The sequence below is a fragment of the Coloeus monedula genome (assembly GCF_965178545.1).
Source record: "Coloeus monedula genome assembly, chromosome: 14".
In the NCBI taxonomy this organism is placed as follows: Eukaryota; Metazoa; Chordata; class Aves; order Passeriformes; family Corvidae; genus Coloeus; species Coloeus monedula.
In genome coordinates, this window is record NC_138794.1 from 3,817,034 (window position 1) to 3,836,503 (window position 19,470).

A 19,470-nucleotide genomic window follows, 5' to 3' on the forward strand; every position below is an offset into this window, starting at 1 on the left:
AAAAATATTGATTTTCACCACAGCCATCCTTCCTTCAGAAGTTATTTCATGTTTGAAAGGAATGCATGAGGCTATAGAGAAAAAGAAAAAGGGTGGTATTTTATCTTAATTTATAATTTTATTTTATTTACAGTGTTCAGTTATTTTATGTGTTCTCTTCCTTAAATAAAAGCAAATAAACCAGAAGATTTTCTTTAACTGCAGTGTTTGATGTATACTGCATTGGAAGTTATTAATTAGTATCAATGCTCAGTCGTGGCAGTCCCGATTTCTTCCAAGCAGGTATTATGGAAATCAAACAAAAAAAATAAAAATAAATTAAACTTGAGACTTTTATTTGTGTAAAGCATCCAAACGTTAACAAATTGCTCTGAACCAACTGCTATGTCTTAAATCTCTGAAGTCTGAAACCAGCTTTTCTGAGACTGCATGGAAACTGCCAGCTTCAGTTCAGGAGGTCTTTGCAGACTGAAATCAATTGCTTGGCTTCAAAACCCTGTAGTCAATACTGGCTCTTTCTGGGAGGAGGGCTGCTGGGCTTGGAGGGACACCGATCAGATGCACAGCGAAGTTGCTGTTGGGCTTGGGTGGGTTTTGGTAGAACACATTGATGCTGAAATGCAGGTGCTCCTTTCAGATGGGTCAAAGGAAAAGTGGAAGAGGGCATTGGGGAAGTAGACATGCAGATTACATTCTATAAACCCCCTGGAAAATCTAGTTTTGTCTGTGTTCTCACACTCGTTTTTTCAAAGAGCACAATTGACGGCTTGATAAGCATGAGAAGTATGAAAAAAAAGAATCAAAATCAGTTCTAAACCAGTATCCTGTGTAACTCTCATGTTATGGCATTTATTTGAGAGAATTTTAATAAAAGCAGCTTTGTGCAGTGTACTCAAATGAAATATATTTCCATGGCAGTATATATGTATAAGAACTCCAGTATTATTTCTGTCCCTTTAAAAAGAAAAAAAAGTAACTCCTTTTTAAAAAATTTAAGCAGTTCCACTTCGTGTTCTTTTTCCTCATTCTTCTGAAGAATTTCTGCCTGAAGCACAGCTACATTACACTCATAAAACATATCAAGGTATCAGCATTCTTCGGTACTCCAACCACTCCAATCACTGCTGTGTGAACAGCTGTGAGTGCATTTTTTTAATATTTGCAACTAAAAATACTTCTGTGCTTAAAAGTGTCCAGTTCTGCAAGCCTTCCTGGGCCAGGACACTTCTCAAATATTCAGTGAAATTCTGAACCCAGTAGGACTCCAGATTGAAAATCAAAATCTGGGAATGCACTTCTGGGGGTAAAAAGCCAAAGCAATAAATAAACTTTGAGGAAAAAAAAATCCTTTTTGATTAAGAAAACAAAAAACAAATTCTTAAAAATACTGACTCTCAAAACACAGCTCTGTATTTCTGAGAGAGCAATTCCTTGTGCAGGAAAAACCTGTGCAATTAACATTTACTAAAGCAAAAGCTCAAACCTGCTTTCTGCCCATTCCAAACTTCTGCTGGCTTCATGCAAGCATAGGTGTTCTAGAAGTGTCCTACTTTCTTATGAAGCACAAATGTAGATTTTATAGTAGTGTAAGGAAGCATAAACCTTACTAATACAGTACCCATATAAAATTACTAATAATTGTGTTAGCATGGATAGTATGAAATAAGCAACAAAAGATCTTAGATATAACCAGAAATTCAGATGGGATTTCAGTGATGGACCGTGGCACATTTTGCTAAAGATGTCTGGCTGCAAAGCCAGGGAGTCCAGCAGAGGCAATTAGGAGAACTAAAGATGAGGTTATTCATTCCTCAGTTGACTCTGATGTGAAATAATTCTGCATGAACTGAATGTACCAGGGTTTTCAGTCACTGATACTTAGAAGACTTAATATTTAAAATATTAAATATTTGCATGTTATAGGTGGGTGAATAGTTTTTTGCTTATTCAGCTGTTAGTAGTAACTACAGACCATTAGAAACAATTATGCCACACCTATCAATAGAGGAATATATACTGAGACTGCTTCACAAAGCACTGTCACAGTATGAGGTACATAAATAGTGATTTGGTACCTCAGTAGTAATTTTAAGCATGGCAGTTCGTTAATCCTAAAATTGAGTAAAAATGAACGCAACAGTAAAGAGAATATATAGACATTTAATTAACTCATAATTTGAAATGCTTTTTGTTATTATTAGTTCAATCTATAAAAGCACCACGTTTAAATTAAGTGGGTTTATGTGTAGTTCTTCTCTACTTACTATACCTACTTAGCAACACAAGAGATTTTTAGCAGATCAAGGGAAAAAGGTTTTTCCCTTCATTCTCAGCTGATTTTGTTTTGTGATTGCCACGGCAGTCTCATTTGAACTGACGGATTCATAGGTTGTAAGGTATGAGGTATAGAATGAGATTTTATATTTTCTACATCACCCAACAGCCAATTAAAGTACTAAATCAATTTATGAAAGAAAAGAACTGTTACTCTTCTCACAGTACACAAGGTAAAAAATGGGTCCAAAATTTTTAGATCTTTTTTTTTTTTTTCAGCTCTTGAGGCAATTAATCTGGCCAGGTGCAAAAATGACAGGGGAACGAGCCTTCAAATGGAACTCTTAATTCTTTGGAGAAGTTCATTACTGGAACAATGTTGTGATACATCAGCAATAGAGCCCACGTGTGTATTAGTTCTTGTCTACTCAGTTATTCATTCCTCCCACAAATCTAAGCCATGTCACTTGTTTCGGTAGCTTCTGAATTTAAGACAGACCAAAAGATGTAGATGTTCAGGGGTTTACAGTTCCTTCTTAAAAATGGCTCACAAAACACCTCTGACTATGTCTCATCCATCAAATAACAAACAATGAAAATCCACAGCATGAAATTGCACCTTGTGGAGCTCCTTGTTGAAGGCCAAGAACTATTAAAGGAGGGGAAACCAGCAGTTTCGTTATTGAAACAATTGCAGTAACAAGTCTAAAGATACTCAATCGAGTCTTAAATACTCTTTCTATTCCAACACAGAATGTAAAACCCCCACTGCTCTACGAGTAAATCTGTTCCAGATTCACATGGCAAGCAGTGCCGTGTTCAGTTGTAGAGTAGGTTCCTAAGCCACAATAATTTCAATGCCACAAGGAACATAGACTATTAAGTAAGTAGTAGAACCTGGCTAATTCACATCAGTAGTTCAAAGCACCAATGTCTATTACTAAAATTTGTAAATTAGTAAGTTATCAACCAGCATAGCCCATTTTCACGGTTTTCCCATGAGCGTTAATGATATTTGATGTTTTCTTAAAGTCTGCTCCTGCAGGCTAGTGAGTAGATGCAAACTTCAGCTTCCATCAAAAAAGAGTTCTCCTCTTTATGGTTAGAGATAAAACATGAAAACATGAGCCAGCTGAACCCTGGAGTATCAAAAACCAGGAGGCAAATAAGCAGAGCCCCAAATTTATTTATTTATTTTTTAAAGATCTGGCAAGCATAAAGCTAATCTTTTGATATTTGATGGACCACTTTATGCTTTTTAAACACCTGTAGTTAGCAATATTGAACTGGCACAGTATGAAACAGAAGTGCTCTCCAAATACCATTGTACCAGATCCTGATTTTGCAAGTCGATAAACACCATCCAGTGGGAGCTTACGGCACTGTGCAAGTTTGAACCTTTATTTAATAGACACAGGTTAATATTAATTATTTATTAAAATATAGTGTAAAATATTCTTTTTTTCCTGTGTCGAATTAAAGTAATCCTTGTAATATGAAACCTGAGCACAACTCTCTAATTTAGCACAGCACATAATTATGGAGTTAAGCACGTGTGAAAACGCTGATTCAGCTTTTTTCTTCTGTGTGTGTGTGTGTGTGTGTGTGTGTGTGTGTGTGCTGAGAACTAGGGAAGAATCTCCAAATTATTTAAAGTTTTATTTTGTTATTCATTTAAGAGCAAAACGTGACAAAAAATTAAAAGGACACTGGAAGTATTGGAGGCACAAATCTTGTGGCTTTCTTTCATGTGAGAGATCGTCAAGCTCCTCAGAATGCATTCATGAACAAAATTATAAAATAAGTTTCTGTATGTAGATTCCAGTTTCTGCAAACGATGAAGTAATGTTTGTAACAGATTTGGCTTTCTGAGTCTTGTTGACCTAGTGGAATATGGCTCTTTTTCCTTCAGGATCATTGCAGGAATCTCAGCTAAAACCTTACATCTGCCAGAATAGAGGATTAGACAAATTGGCAGGTGGTAATAGATTCAGAAGTTGAAAGGAAACAAACTGAGCAGTGGGATAAAATCAGGGCAAGGTAATTAACATTCTGTTTATATTTTCAAAGAAGAAACAACAGGAAAAGAACAGATGCCGGTTCAGATTTGTGGACACTCCCAGGAATTTTTTGCTTTAGGTAAAACAGTAAGAACTGCCCAGAACCTGTGGGACTCAACTGGCCACTCTGGTGAAAGAGTGCACTGAGACACAAGTCACACAGCAGGGTGTCATTTAATACACATGGTTGCTTCCTGCACAGAACTGCCTCTCAGCTCCAGATGCACTTGTGGGGAAAAAAAAAAAAAATCACAAGGGAGCAACTAGAATTTAGAAATTATAATATAAATTAAAAGTGATATCAGAGCTATTGGGAGTTTGTTTAAGGCAAACTTTAGTCTGGCATCGTACCATGGTACCTTAACACACCTGAAGATATATAGCCCAAGAGCTACAGGGGAAAACAGAACAATCATGCAGCAATCAGTAATTTCTAAAATACCACATGGGGCATATGGCAGAGAACAAAGATTATTCTGTGCACAGTACCTACTGCCAATGAAGTGTTCTTTGAGGGGCTGATTCAGAAGTCAGAGGATGCAGAAGGGACTGGGTTTATATCAAAATATGTAAGGTTTTGGGGAACTTACCAAAGAAAAGAGAAATCATATAAAATGCTGGCCCTGGTGAGGGCTACTACAAAATTCTCGGCTGCCCAAGGTGGACCAGATCATTCATTAGTGATTAAGTGTCCCTGCAGCTTTGTGGAAGTTGAATACCTTCAGTTTCACCCTGTTGGCCACAGGCTTGATCTAGTGACTGCTGAAATCTTTGTAAGTTTTTTTTTCAATAATCTCAGCGAGCTTTAAAACAAACATCTGCAGCCTTTCCCCTGTAGTGAGCAGAGCTACCTGTGCATCTGATTTTCGTGTCTATACAAGCAACATTAAAATAACTTTACCAGTTTGTTTAAAATATACCAGTAGTTTTATTTAGGCCTGTAAGTATATAGCAGTTGTATCTGAATAACCAAGCAGAGGTGATTTCATGCAGAGAGAAAGAGAAACTATTGCTTTTCTCCTGTGTAGCAATTTGTACTGAAGTAGGATTGTCTTCTGCTCTAGGGAAAAGATAAAGAAGTTTAAATGTCAGTGAAAGGATTTTTGAGGCAAAATGCCTTACAAAATTGTCTCTGCAGACTCAAAAATTTTACCTCTAATTTCACATGTATTTAGGGTGAAACTCTGGATAAAAGACTACTGTGACACCCTGTCAGTGAGGTGTGGTCTGAACACCAGGTAGGGGCAGAGCATTTGGCTAAGGCACAGCTGTGGAACCTGAGAGAGATGTTCAGTACCTGTTTCTGAAGAATTTTCTAGGTCAAACCCTTTAACCAGTCTGTATCTCAGTCCCTTCACTGGTAAAATATGGATCATATTCCCCAGCTGCATGCTGAGTTAAATATCACATCATCCTTACTACTTATGAATGCTCGTAATCATTCACCGTGAGATCACAGAGTCTTGCAAGGTAAAGCATAATCCAAATACAAGGTAATCAAAGCCTTCCATGCAGTGGGAGTACCCAGTAGTACTCATTGGGAATAAACTGCCATTCCAGCCTATTTCAAATGTCCATGCAATGCTACTCTTATGCCATCTGAAGTTTCTTATGGCAGTATTAATTTCCTTGCAATGGGTTGTAGCATGGAGCTACAAGGGATTCTTGCCTAGAAGAGGGAACTTGTTGATTTTCATGTCTGTTAATCCAGTGTAGCATTCATGGCACGGGTTTATTTTACAGGGACAGATTTGGTTGTTAAGGCAGCAGAGTGTTTGCTGCTGTCTTTCTATGTTGTTTTATGTTAGGTGGTGAACCGTAAAATATTTCAGGACTTCTAGCTGTATATTTTAAAGTTTAACTGAGTCTTTCATAGTAAGCTGATTTTTCTCTTAAGATGTCATTACATTATTTTTTGAAGTTGTCAAATTTTACTTTTTTTTTTTTTTTTTTAGTAAGAAACATGGAGATTAAAAGCAAATTGAATATGTACTTTTAAAATTTATTGTTTCTGTGTAGTGCTCTTGCAGAGACTATATATATACATTTTGTGTATTATGTCCTTGCAGAGTTCCCCCTGTGTGGTACATAGGCAGAAGAAGTGGGTCATAGAGGATGGATTTACATTTCTCCTCCTTTATTTGTTAAGAATTTAACTTGTTTTTAGCTGCAGTGTGCATAACTCCATGCATTATAATATTGGAAACATTTTGTTGAAATCAAGTTCCCCTAATTGTTTAGCATACTGAATTAGAAAGACAATAATCTTTCTTTTGCTAACACAATTCTTTCTAACCCAGTGACCCAGATGCCAGCAAGTTTCCTTAAGCTTAGAAATATGGTTTCACAGAACAGTCTGTACTTTGGTGCTAGTTCTACCTTTTAAAAATTGTTTTCCTTATGGATGGTATTTTCATCTGTTTGGTTGCATATTCTTTCTGTTTGTTTCAAAGCAAAGCTAAGATAATAATAATTCCTAATTCATCAACATGGCCCTAATTGATTTCTCGTTGTCCTTCTACTAAACTTTTCAAGGGAATTTTAAAATAAATTTGGTATTGGAAAATGATTTCAGGGCATCATCCTACAGCACAAGAACTAGATTTAAAGGGCATTTACCCAACTTAAATAAGCAGCATAACAACAGGCAGAAGATACTTCGCTGTAAATTGGAAGGAAATCAGTAGAAGCTAATTGATTTATAAAAGAAATGATTGGAATGATTTTTTAAATAAATTATGAGCAGGTATACTAGAGCTTATAAATAAACCCCATAGCCCTCTAGATAGTTCCAACAGGCTAATCTTAGGAAACTAAGTATCAGTAAACCAGAGCAAGGATGCTGTAACATTGCATGGATAGACATCCCCTGATATTCTTGGCATTTACCAGGTGTTATTTAATTTATGGAAACTAAATTTCAGCACAGACACCACTGCACTTCACATAGTAATGAAATGCTCAATGTGCCATTCCAAAAAAAGATGCATTTTTAGACATCCAGGGAAACTGCAATAAGCCTCCCACTCGCTGGAGGTCAGGAAATCTGAAGCTCATGGAAGTACTACAAGTTTTGTATTGGATCAGCTTTTCCAGAAAAGTTGAAACAGTAGGAGGTATCAGGGAGATTTGAATAACCCTTTTAAATCCTATTCTACTGGATACATTTGCTGAACCAATTTTCACCAGTTTATCTGGAATTCTGTGTATTGATTTAAGTCATGCTCCAGTAGATGTTCAACATGACTTCAATGGATGAGTGAGTTTACATTTAGGGTTGCTCAGTTTAGTAGCAGGCAGTGCTTCTAATCCCTGTGGAGCTGCTATTAGCCATTGGCTGACCTGAAATTCACATGAGTTGGCTTTAATTCAGAGCCTGGTTTGCTCTGCTTGGTTTGCTGCTTTGGGTAGGTTTTGTTTAAATTTGGACCAGTCAGTAAAGCCAGATTTTCTTGAGTTTTTCTTCTTACTCCTGAGAAAATCTGTTTTTAACAGTACTTTCAAGCACTCCTCCATGATCATGCTATTCCTTGTGCTGATTGTCTTTAGGGTTTGACCAGAGGGGTAGGGAGGGCCAGGGCAAGAGGATGGGCAGGGGGAAGCAGGGGTGAGCTTTCAGCGTGGCCTCTAACATCAGCATGTTTTGTTCCTTGCCTATGAGGAATACTTGGAGTGTCCAGACAGTGTGCAATTAAATTCCAAAGGTACTGGAGGGAACATTCCATATGTTTTTAATAATGACCCTTAGAAATTTAATGTGAACTTTTTTTTTAGTATCATTTGGGATCTGGCAGTCTAACTTTTGATTAGATTACAGAAGGGTTACGTTTCGTATCAGAAAAAAATTTATGTCTGTATTTGGCTTGCAGAAAAGTGTTTGAAAGCTGTGTGCAATCTTCAGCAAAGAAAAGTTTTCTTTTATGAATGCAAAGTTTAACAAGCAAATACTTTTCATCTGCTTTTTTAACAAGGAATATTGCTGTGATTTAAAAGTCTGAGATATTTTCTGGGGGTATTTCTCTATGTTCCGACTACAGATTTCTTTGTATTTATCTTTCTGGGAACTACTGGTTGATGGGACAAAATGTGATTGCAGGATCTTTTAGCTCTAGAAGGTCCTATTCAGTATTCCCCATGTGTGAAAATCTCACTAGCTGGCATTACAAGGGCAGAATCTTAATGCACTTCTTTGGGTTTGTTCTGTAGAGCGTTGGTTTGATGTGGCCTATGCCTTTTTACTGGCTCATCAAGGTCCACTGGGACTGGAGATGGGTAAGTAGCTATTTCACTTATCTTGTACATGTCCATATACAAAGATACATGGTTACTTACCACGGAGATGGACAGGAAATAACAGTGAGGGGGGAGATCTTTACCTCATTAGTAACATTACATTTCCTGTAGTGCATATTTTTCATATATTAAAAGTTAATAAGATGGTGTTAGCTTACAAGACTTAAAGAGAGACATGATCATAGTAAATGTGTCTAGAGGTTCAGAAAATATTACTAAGGTATTTCAAAGCATTTCCAGGACTCTTTCCTTCATATTCTTTATATGTCAAACAGTAGTATTTTTTTATTCCTTGTTTAAAGTCTTAATGCCTGCAGCTACCATAATAAAATTAATGTTTCATATTATATTGGATATAACAGTTACAGTTTGAGCCCCCAGTCTTGACTAGGGCTATGGAGTAGCAGGGGTGGAGCAACACCCATAGCAGGATAGCTCCTCTCAGAAGACTGTGAAATGTGCCTGGACAAGACTCACAGAAGTCCTGATGCATCCCTTTTATAGATAAGGAATTGATAGATTAAATTATACACTAAATTAATAACTAAGTTACAACAGAAGTGAATAAAATCTTCTTTGGAGAAAGCTCTGTTTATCATTCCTATAGGTATTGTGTATGTTTTGCAGTGGGCACACTGTCAACCAAAGCTAAGTTTAACACACACATAAAAGGTACTTTGCTGGCATCTTTTCATTGCCATTATATCAAAATTACTGTAGCTCAGATGCTGTGGCTTCAAATTGCTTCTTCCATATAAGAACAGAGTGCTGCTTGTAAGAACAGATAAGAACCAAGAATATGGTTGGCACTAAATAAATAATACTTAATATTTTCATCTTTTTATAAATAACTCTCTTGCATTCTTCTCTCAAGTTTACACACATACCTGGATGGGGTTCTGTTTAACATAGATAGTTTTTCCATTGCTTAGAGAAAATATATCAAGAGGAGAGCTTTTCAATTAACTGCACGTACTCCAAGAGTTATAAAGGTCAGTCACTTCTCAGGAAGCTTTGGAACTCCTGTAAAATGCTTCCATGTATTTATGTATCTGAAACTATGAAGCAAAAAATAGAATAACAAAAATGTTGAGAAAGAGGATTGCTCAGAGAGTAAAAATAGGAGGAAAAACCCCCATCATGGAAGTAACTGGCATTGTCTCAAGCCTAACTCGGTGTGAGAGACTCCCAGCCTTTGCACACTGACTGCATTGCTGACTTCCTTTGTGCAAAAGGTAATTTTTGGGGAAGTTTTGCAGGAAAATCCAGTAAGGTGTAATAGCCTTTGTGTTATATTCGGAGTATGATCAGCTAATGTGGTTTATTTTTGTTAGTGCTTAGCATTAAACACACTTCTTGAAACTAGCTGGACTGAGCTCCTTGCACAGCAGCTGTAATTGCTGTGAGGGTGGAGATGACACTACTCTCCTTACTGTCTCTCTTGCATAAAACATTGAACAGAGACTAAAATACGTCTCTAGTTTTGTGGGTGACTTTAGGCAGTTGGGCATAGAGGTGATAGAGCCAATTTCTGCAAAATTTCGGCACACAGATTAAGTCCCTGATGAGATTTCTGAAAAGATGTAAAATGTCTTTTGTAGCCTGTAGAAATGCTACTTTCACAATTTCGTGATAGATCTAGAAACTTTTGATTTTGCTGCAATGTTTTTAATACTGAACAGAAAATAGCACTTAACTGATTTACTGAAAAAAAGGCTTTCTTATGCAATACCCATCAAATTTACAAGGACTGTAACTTAACCTTTTCTTCTTAGTGTTGACATTGTATCTTGCCTTATTTTTACACAGTTCAGTGGAAGTTATGCTTGCAGCAGAATGCAGGATCTTTGTGCACGTCAGTTTTGAAACATTTTCACTAGGCAAAGCAATTTGAATCCCGAGAACAGGAGATATGGGCTCACTACCAGAATAGTTTTACACAAACATTTAATTTGTTGCTTTTCTGTTCTTTCTCTTTTTTAAAAAACTTCATTTATGGTGACCTATTTGGTCTGCAGAAAAGTGCAGAAGTAATCAGAATGTTTATTTAATCACCAAGTTTGTAGGATAACATTTGCTATAAACCAATTTTTTTTTAAGGTTCCAAGAGAGTACAATTGATTAGGTGCATATTTTCTGCCTTATACAACAGATCACACCCAGCTGCACAGCTTTTCTCAGGTAAGTGAGCTATTATATATTCCCCTTTTTCTTCCCTTCCCCATCTCCCTTAATTGATAAGAAAAACCAGACATCTATCTGCATGAGGCTTGTTTTAAAGTCAGTACATATATCCATGTAAAATAAATATCTAGTTACTAGGATTTATCCACTGGGGCCAGCTCTAATGATGAATTTGAAATAGGATTTTCTTACTACAGTGAAAAAAAAAAAAATTCCTCAGACTCAAAGATAAATCAAAGGAAAGTGGCACCCCGGTGGACCAGACAACCCATTGGCAGCACAGTCACATGAAAGCCTCAGAGGTCACTACCTCAGTATCAGCAAAGCTATTTGTAGAGCTCACTGTGGAGTTTCACATCGTGGCTAAATCAGAATACTTAATAACCTGGCACCCAAATTTCACATGTTGCCAGCCTCAGTCCTTATGTGAGCCTTCCTTTCACTGCTTTGGAAGCTTCCCCTTTGAGTTGTAAAACATTGATACACCATCCTATGTTTTGATAACTCAAAAAAAATTAATTTAGAACCAGCATTAAGAGACTTACTGTGTGGATGTACAGGTAGGTGAATTTTATTGCAAAAAAGCATGCTGGCTACATCTACAGCAGATACTCTGAAATGAGAAGGAAAAGATAACTCTAATGAAATCTTAGTTATGTGCTTTTTCTTCCACTCTATAATACAACTAGGGCCATTACAGAATTTTCTTCAGAAGCCAACATTTTTAGATCATTAACTGTTTGTGAGAAAAATATCTGCTTTGCATGATTTTTTTTTTCTTTTTCTTTATATTAGGATGCTTTGGTTTCTTTTGGGGGAATGGAAATGTAGGTCAGATACTTGAACCCATTCCCACACACATTCTCTTTTCTACCCATCCATTAATTTTGATTTTGAAAAGTCACAATGGGGTTTTCTGAAATTTCTGAATTTTTGTCTCATGTCCCTGTTCTAATGTAAGAAGAGCCTCCCCAGCCGATTGGTATCTCCCAGAAGCCAAAAATGCTGGAATGATGGCCTGTCCTCACTTTGAGAAGAGACTGTGGTGCACTGCAGGAGATGTAGTTCGACAGGAATGTTCAATCTATACAGCAGATCAGGAGCCAAGAAATACTTGAATAGAGCTCCCACGGCTAAGCAGGGCTCTGAGCACCTCACTTAATCCACAGTGTGACCACTCCCCACCTGTAAATTGACACACACTTCCTTGTTTCACAAAGGCTTCAAGAGGATAAAAATCTGTGAAAGTTATGAGATTCTCAGATACTGTGATAAGTCCCAGGATAAACAAATGTTGAATGCAAAACAGCAGCTTGCATGGTACATATTCAAGGACATGTGGAATGAATTAGAAAGATGAAGAGAGGGAGCAAAAGAATGAGAAAGGGAAGAAGCAGAAGGGAGGAAGGATAGACAGGGACACTGCAAGTCAGGCAGTATCACTGGAAGCTATGGGAGAGTTATACAGAGTCCTGCACACTTTGAGTTCAAGCTGCAAATAATCTTGGAAGTGTATCTAAAACAAACTGGGCCAACAGCTTACTAAATGAGGTTTTTTTGCAAAATTCCAATGGTGACATTTTTGTGAAGTGACCAAAAGTAACTCCCAAAGAAGGGATCTTATTGTGTGCATTTCGAGCATGAGTGGAGATATTAAACCTAGGTTTTATTTCATATCTCACAATAGTCTTTTTTGGAACAATATAAGATGGTTAAGAAAATGAATTTTCTGTACTGTGCCCTGCCTGTGGTATGAGGGAAAAGGCAAGTCTGGATATAGACATCTGTGATCTGTAAATTACAGGCAATAAGGCCATGCACAATTCCTTAGCTGCCCTTTCCCTTCCTTTTGGTGTTTTTTTTTTTTTTTTTTTTTTTTTTGCCTTTAGTTGAGAGTGCATACTATGAAACTGCATACTGGGAACAGATTAATGGATTATTTTTCTGACAATGGAATACGAAGATTAACCATTCACTCATTAAAAAAGTTCATTTTTAGAACTGCAGGTTAAGCAGTATGACAGATCAGTTAGAGAAACTGCTGCTGCTTTTCAAGGAACTGAAGAGTGTGGTCAGTAAAGAGGAAGAAAAGCTATTTGGTATGGCAAGAAAGAGGTGACAAAATTCAGAGGAGAAAATGTAGGATTCATGTATAGAAAGCTCTAAATAGAGTGAAGCCAGGTAGATGGCTTTACCTTACTACTGGAATGTGTGGAAAGCCTACTGTTGGGAAGAAGAGGGTGTATGTCCTTTTTGCTCCAGAACATCCTGGATGTGACACATTCCTGGGCACAAGGGCAAAACTCCCAGCTAGGCTTTCCAAAAGGGATTTAGGCACAGTAGTTTATGGTGGCTTTCTGCACTAGAGGCCAAAATTGCCACTGGTCATACTAATGACAAACCTCTGCTCGACTGCAGTGAAACAACAGTGGCTGCAGATTGGGTGTGCTGATATTGCAAAACCTCTTTCAGCAGCAAGGAAAGGAATGGCTTAATGTTAAATAGAAGGACCTGAAGCAGATAGTTGCTCATGATTTGCTGAGGAATGTCTCAGTGCCACTCTAAGGTATCTAATGCTCATACCATCTACACTAGGCTGGGCTGCCTTAGAAGCAGATGAATAATTTTGTTTTTTTTTCTCTTTGCAGTGAGACACTTTCTACTAAAAACAATGGCTCTTAAGAAATAACTGGCTTAGGTACTTCTCTGTGTCCACTTTGCATATACATGCATTGTAGGCATCTTCATCCCCACAATACCCAAAATCTCCTTGATATTTATAAGCTTCAGAAGGAAATTTTTAAATGCTATTTAGACGATGTTTGAAATCCTATTAGGCACCTCATCTGCATTTTTGTGTCTAGATTCCATTTAAAATCTGATGCTAGGAGCCCATGTGACACATGAAATAGAACTTCAAAAATGTAGTTTTTATAGTCTGATCTTCATAAAAAGTATTATATTTTGAAATTCTTCAGGCAGAAACACTAAGATAAAAACAATCCACAACTGAAATAGTGCCTTTATGTTATATTTTGAAAAGTCTATCTGCCGGTCACCAAGCAAGGTAGATTTTGGGAGGCATGATCATAACCCTACTGAAATGAATAAGAACTCATTGCTTTCAGTGAGCTTCACATCACACCCTTCACTGAAGTACACCCAGATGGACTTATACACTGTTTACTGCATTTTATTTGAATGAAAGTGAAAACTAATGCAAGTGTCAACAGAAAAACAGCTAAAAATTAAACAGGGTAATAGACCTGCTGAGCAACTGATGAAGGAGGTAGCTAAGTACCCAGAGGGGTTTGGAAGGAAAACAGCAGGTATTATTTGAATAAACATGTTTAAAATAACAAAATGTGTCTAAGGTGCGTACAAGAAGTGCAGAAAGCCAACAAAGGGTTTTAATCATAGATAAATTTCCAAACGCAATATTCTGGAATTTGGCATCAAAATCCTTTGGTACAGAAATTTATAGATTCTAGATGGCCTGACACATCTTCTCATCACACGAATGAAATACTGTAAAGCATATGCCTTCCCATACCTTATGACTTCTCTTCCCCACATCTGTTTTGCACAGTGGTTTTAATTTTAGTATTTCATTGCCACCATCATTCCCCCTTTCCTCCTGAAGCAGGCAGTGGGAGATCACTGCCATCTACAGATAGAAGATAGTATCACTAATATTAGAGCAAATTGTTGGAACAGGTTCATGCTGGAACATTTTTCTCTTTTTCTCTTGAGCAGTTGTCTCCTCAACCCTGCCTTCCTCTTAAAAACCCTACAAAATCACCTAACACACGCTATCATTTCTTTGGCACCCTCATCATAATCGCCCTCATTAAGAAAAAGCATAGTACTTTAAGAATCCTAGAAGCCCTGTAAAATTTTAAGTCAAAATTGAAAAAAAAAAAAAAAAAAGCAGGATTCACAAATGTGTTTTCCATTACTTATTATATATGTCAAAATTTAGTGTACATGTCGAGAGCATGCAGCTGAGAGAAAGAACAAACTCTGTGGACATTTGTACCGATGGATTGAGTAAGTGGGTACCTGCTTTCCATGTATCAGTGCCTGGGTCATAGTTTCAAGATGACACATCAGGAAAGACAAGCAAGCATGGCACTGTAGGAACAGCAGAGAGACAGCTTAATCTCAATTTAATCCCTGTTTTTTAATTTCTTCCTCCAAAGAAGGGAATAAGAAAAGTGAAGTGTTAAAACTTCATGCTATTTTTATTTATTGTAGAAAAACCACACATCTGCAGCCTATCAAAACTCATTAAAATTAATATAACTTTAAAAAGGAAAAAGAATAAAATTCCTAATTTCCCTCCAGTATCTTCTGTATTTAGATAGAAATTTTTTAATTGTAAGGAGAATGTTTATCACACATGACAGATATGTGTTATTAAGATACAATAGCATTCACCATTTTTTAGTCTCTTCCAATAGACACTGTTCCACGGAATCCTTGAAATGACTGCCTATTAACAACGTTAAAAAATATTAGAATCACAGATTTGGCAAATTAAAAGCAGTCCAGTGTCCCCATTAAGGGTAAGTGATTTGTCAGCTTGCATTACCATTTCTGTCTGCCCAAATAATCTTCTTCATGCACTGGAGAAATGCTTCTTACTTGCTTTCCAGGTGGGAGAAAATCCCTGGCTTGTTTACCCTGCTGTCTGTATATCATTCTAGCAGCCAGAGTATACTTCTGCTTTGATTTGGAAGTCCATTGCAGCGTGATTATATGCTTGCTTCAAGGAACATATTCCTGCACTAGCAGCACCAAACAGCTCTAAGGCTATTTTTGGAGAAGTTCAAGCAACAAAAGCAACAGCTAATCTGATCTGATCATAGGGAGGGAGAGATCTCTGACTCTGAAAACCTTTACTGTCATTGTTTTGCACAACCAGTTTCCCCTTTATAAGCCTGTGCCCACTGAATTGCAGAAGAATATATGTCTGTTTTCCTTTAACACTTCTGACAATTCAAGCCCACTTCATAGGAGCAGCTTTCAAAAACTACAGGCTGAAAGTTTAGGCCCCACTGAAGTCAGTGGCAAAAGTCCTGTCAGCTTCAGTAAGGTCAGATTTTCATTTACCATATTGATTCAGCTGCTACCTTTAAATACAACAGCTTTAAGATTGTTTCTACAGAAAGTCAATGTCAGGTGTGTTTATTATTTTAAACCACCCAATTTCTTTAGAAAAGTAAATATCTGAGTACCTTTACATTTCAACGAGCAAGATAGGAAGTGTGACAGGAGGCATGTCTGTATTTCACATATTTTTAACATCTATTTAACTGAAATGGTTTTATGGGAACTACGGAATGAAAGCGGTTTTTTCCCCTCTCCCTCTCAAAGGGCGTTTCTGTACATAGCCAGGAGGTGGCATTCCTGGGTAACAGTTAAAGGAATTCATATACACTATTTCTCTTTTGCATATGAGAGAGAAAAAGGTTTCTTACTATAGTGGCAGTTAGTCAATTAACAGAGGCTTAAACTAATGCAATAAATTTGCTTTATATATTATTTGTTTTACGAGAAGTGGCAGAGTTATCCAGTAGTAGACATTAATCTTCACGATGAGACAGCAGGGATCTGGCAAGTTGTATTCATCTTCCTGTAGAGTATTTGATAGTAAAAGTCCTTGTCTTCAGTTACGTTGTTTTGTTCCTCCAAATAAGCCAGTTTGCAATAATTCATTGACCACAATAATACCCACTATAATACTGTTATAAGACCAGTTAGGAAATTTGAGGGAAATAAAAACCCAGTTGAATTTTATCCAGTCAATGAATCTTAATCAGATTTTTCAAAGTCTGATCATTCCCATTTGTGATCCAGTTGGTCTATGGAGTATTGCCATATTTAACATCTGTGTCACATCATGCCTTTCCTGTTGCCTCATTGATCAACAGACAACATATGATGTTTCCCAGATGTTCAAACACGGCAGATCCCAAAAGACCTATTAAATTACACTGAAAGCAAAACAACATCTATGTTGTAAAAGTTTTGTTAAATTCAGGTATGCCTGAATATTCACAAACTTGCTACAAGATACTTACTGATATTCAAATTGCTTTTAAAAATCAGTCAAACTCTTTGAAATGTCCACATTGTGTATTATATAAGGACTCTGTGTCACAGAGTTGCTAAAATTTTCTGTTCTGCAAGTTAAAATAGAATTAGGCATCTATTTACACATGGAGAAGATAAACCACTGGATTTTTTACTTCATTTTACTATTTGTCTCCTTTCACTACATGCAATCTGTGTCCTTGCAGATTTTTACTCAGATTTCTTGCTGATTATATATTTATTTCTCTGATAAAGCTGAATAAATCATGATTTTTAAAAGCTTGTGCATTGCATTCTCTAAGCAAGGCAAGGCAGTATGTGCTGGTTTTCAGTGTGGCCTTTTTCCACTGAAAAACATCATTATAAAGATCAAGACTTGCTAAGATGTTACTTAAACCTTTGTTCTGTACCTGAATAACAGTTATATGAAATTCTAGATCGGGTTTCAGACAGTGAACGTGATCCAGTTTACACAACATTCTGCTTTGAAACAGAATGATACAGTAGTTTACGGTACAGTAATTTTAACATGACCGTGAATATCCTTCACACCTTTCTGAAGCTAGTGCTACTCTCCTAGCAACATTTTGACTTCAAATTTCTGCTGGCATTGTCAGCAATGAGAGTCTCAGCATTTTCTGATGAACACAGGCAACTGCGTGCAGACAATCAGTACTTTTATTTTGTCACCTGTGAATCAGCAGCACAGAACTCGGGTATAATCTATTTAAATCAAAGCAACATTTCTCCACATTACCGCCATGACTCATCAAAAGTTAAGAGTTTATTTTGCCTTACTCTTTAATCAGAAGGAACATAGCTATTTCAGAAAGGCCACCACAAAGAGAGATGTTCCTTCTGTGGTTATTGCTGATCCATCAACATTTGTTTTTCTCTTAAATCACATAGGGTTTTACAATAGGTTGCTTTTTCTTCCCAAGAAAAGAGGCTAAGACATTTCAGCTCAGAAATGGCCACATATTTCTTTTTGGTATTTTCCAATAGCAAAAGGGTTTTTTTCCCAACCCAGCCTTTCCTGGTGGATTTGTTACCTTGCTGTACCTCCACGGAGCAGCTCCCGCTGGTACCCAGGCGCTCGGTTCCCGTTGCTGGCCGTGCTGTGCTCAGACCGCAGCTCCCACCGCTGCTCCCAGAGCAGCCCCACGCAGGGATCTGCACTCGGGGGGATGCAGTCCCTGGAGGGAGCACATCCACGGAGGGATGAAGCAGGCAGACCAGCTGCTCGTGTGAAGTAATGCTGCTGCACTGACAATGATGAGATTCAAAGTTTAAGTGATGTTTTTTTCCGATTTGGTCAGAAAACGGAAATGTTTCCATTTAGGGCAATAGATCTATCCAAAAGGAAACATCTTACAGGTTTCTTCCAATGGTTTAGCAAGTTGAAAACTGCAAGTGAGGAGGAAATAAAAATGCTCTGGGTATACTGGATTAGTAATATTCCAGTATTTTCAGGTTTGTTTCCTCTGTGGAGTAATTTTGGGCAGTCACATCTTTGTTTTAATTTACACACATAACTAATTTTCTTCTGAGCAATCTAGAGTTTTCTGAGAGCACTGAGTACCCAGGTAATACATTAATTGCAAAACCTATTTTTTTAGTGATACCAGGAGCAACATAGACACCTAAAAGTTACAATATCTCCAAGCTGGAACTGTCCAGGAATCCATCCACATGGTATAATTTGCAAGATTAGGATTACTAATTTTTACAAGCTTCAGAATGACAGAGCTCTATACACAAAAAAGTAGGTTGTTGAGTTTTCAAAATTAGAGTATCTCCTTATAGTATGGACATATGTAACTTAAAAAAAACCCCTCTATCTAGATTTTGAACTCACCTAAATTGTTTATATGTCTTTTTAAAAGAAATACATAATTAGAACCATCTTTATTATTTAATGGCATAAGACCTAACAAACTTTTGTTTTGTTATTGATACTTGCAGAGCAACAGCCAGAGATTTAGCAAAGTGAGGACAGAAGGTAGGTGCAGTATCATGGAGAAGCATGTGGAATACAAACACAGGAAGGAGACAAGAGAAGCAAAGATCTGGATAATGGTAAAGCAACGCATATGGAAAGTCAGCTTGAGAAGAGCAGTCACATATGCCAAAAATAATTCACGAGCTACATTTAGTTAGAAGATCTGGGGAGCAAACATAAGCATCCTAAACAACTGCAGTAGGTTAGCCAGAGTGTCTGCTGGCCCCAGGGTCACATATTCCTGCTCTAACTGCCAGAAGCGTCCGTTTGGAATGGGGAGCTTTCCAAGTTCTGGCCAGTGCTGGCTGTGCAGAGAAAACTGTCTGTTCTTTTCCGTTCCTTATGATTTCTTATGAAATGTATACTGCAATGTAAAGCCCTGTCAAAAATACCTGAGCCAGTTTATCTGTGCAGAATGTGCTGACCTGCAGAATTGCTTGGTAGCGTTGGAGAAACAGAAACGCTGTGTTGGCCTGCTCGTGCGCATGAACGTGTCTTCGTATGACCAACTTTTTTTGTTTAATTATAAATAATTCTTTCATTTAAGTATATAGAAAG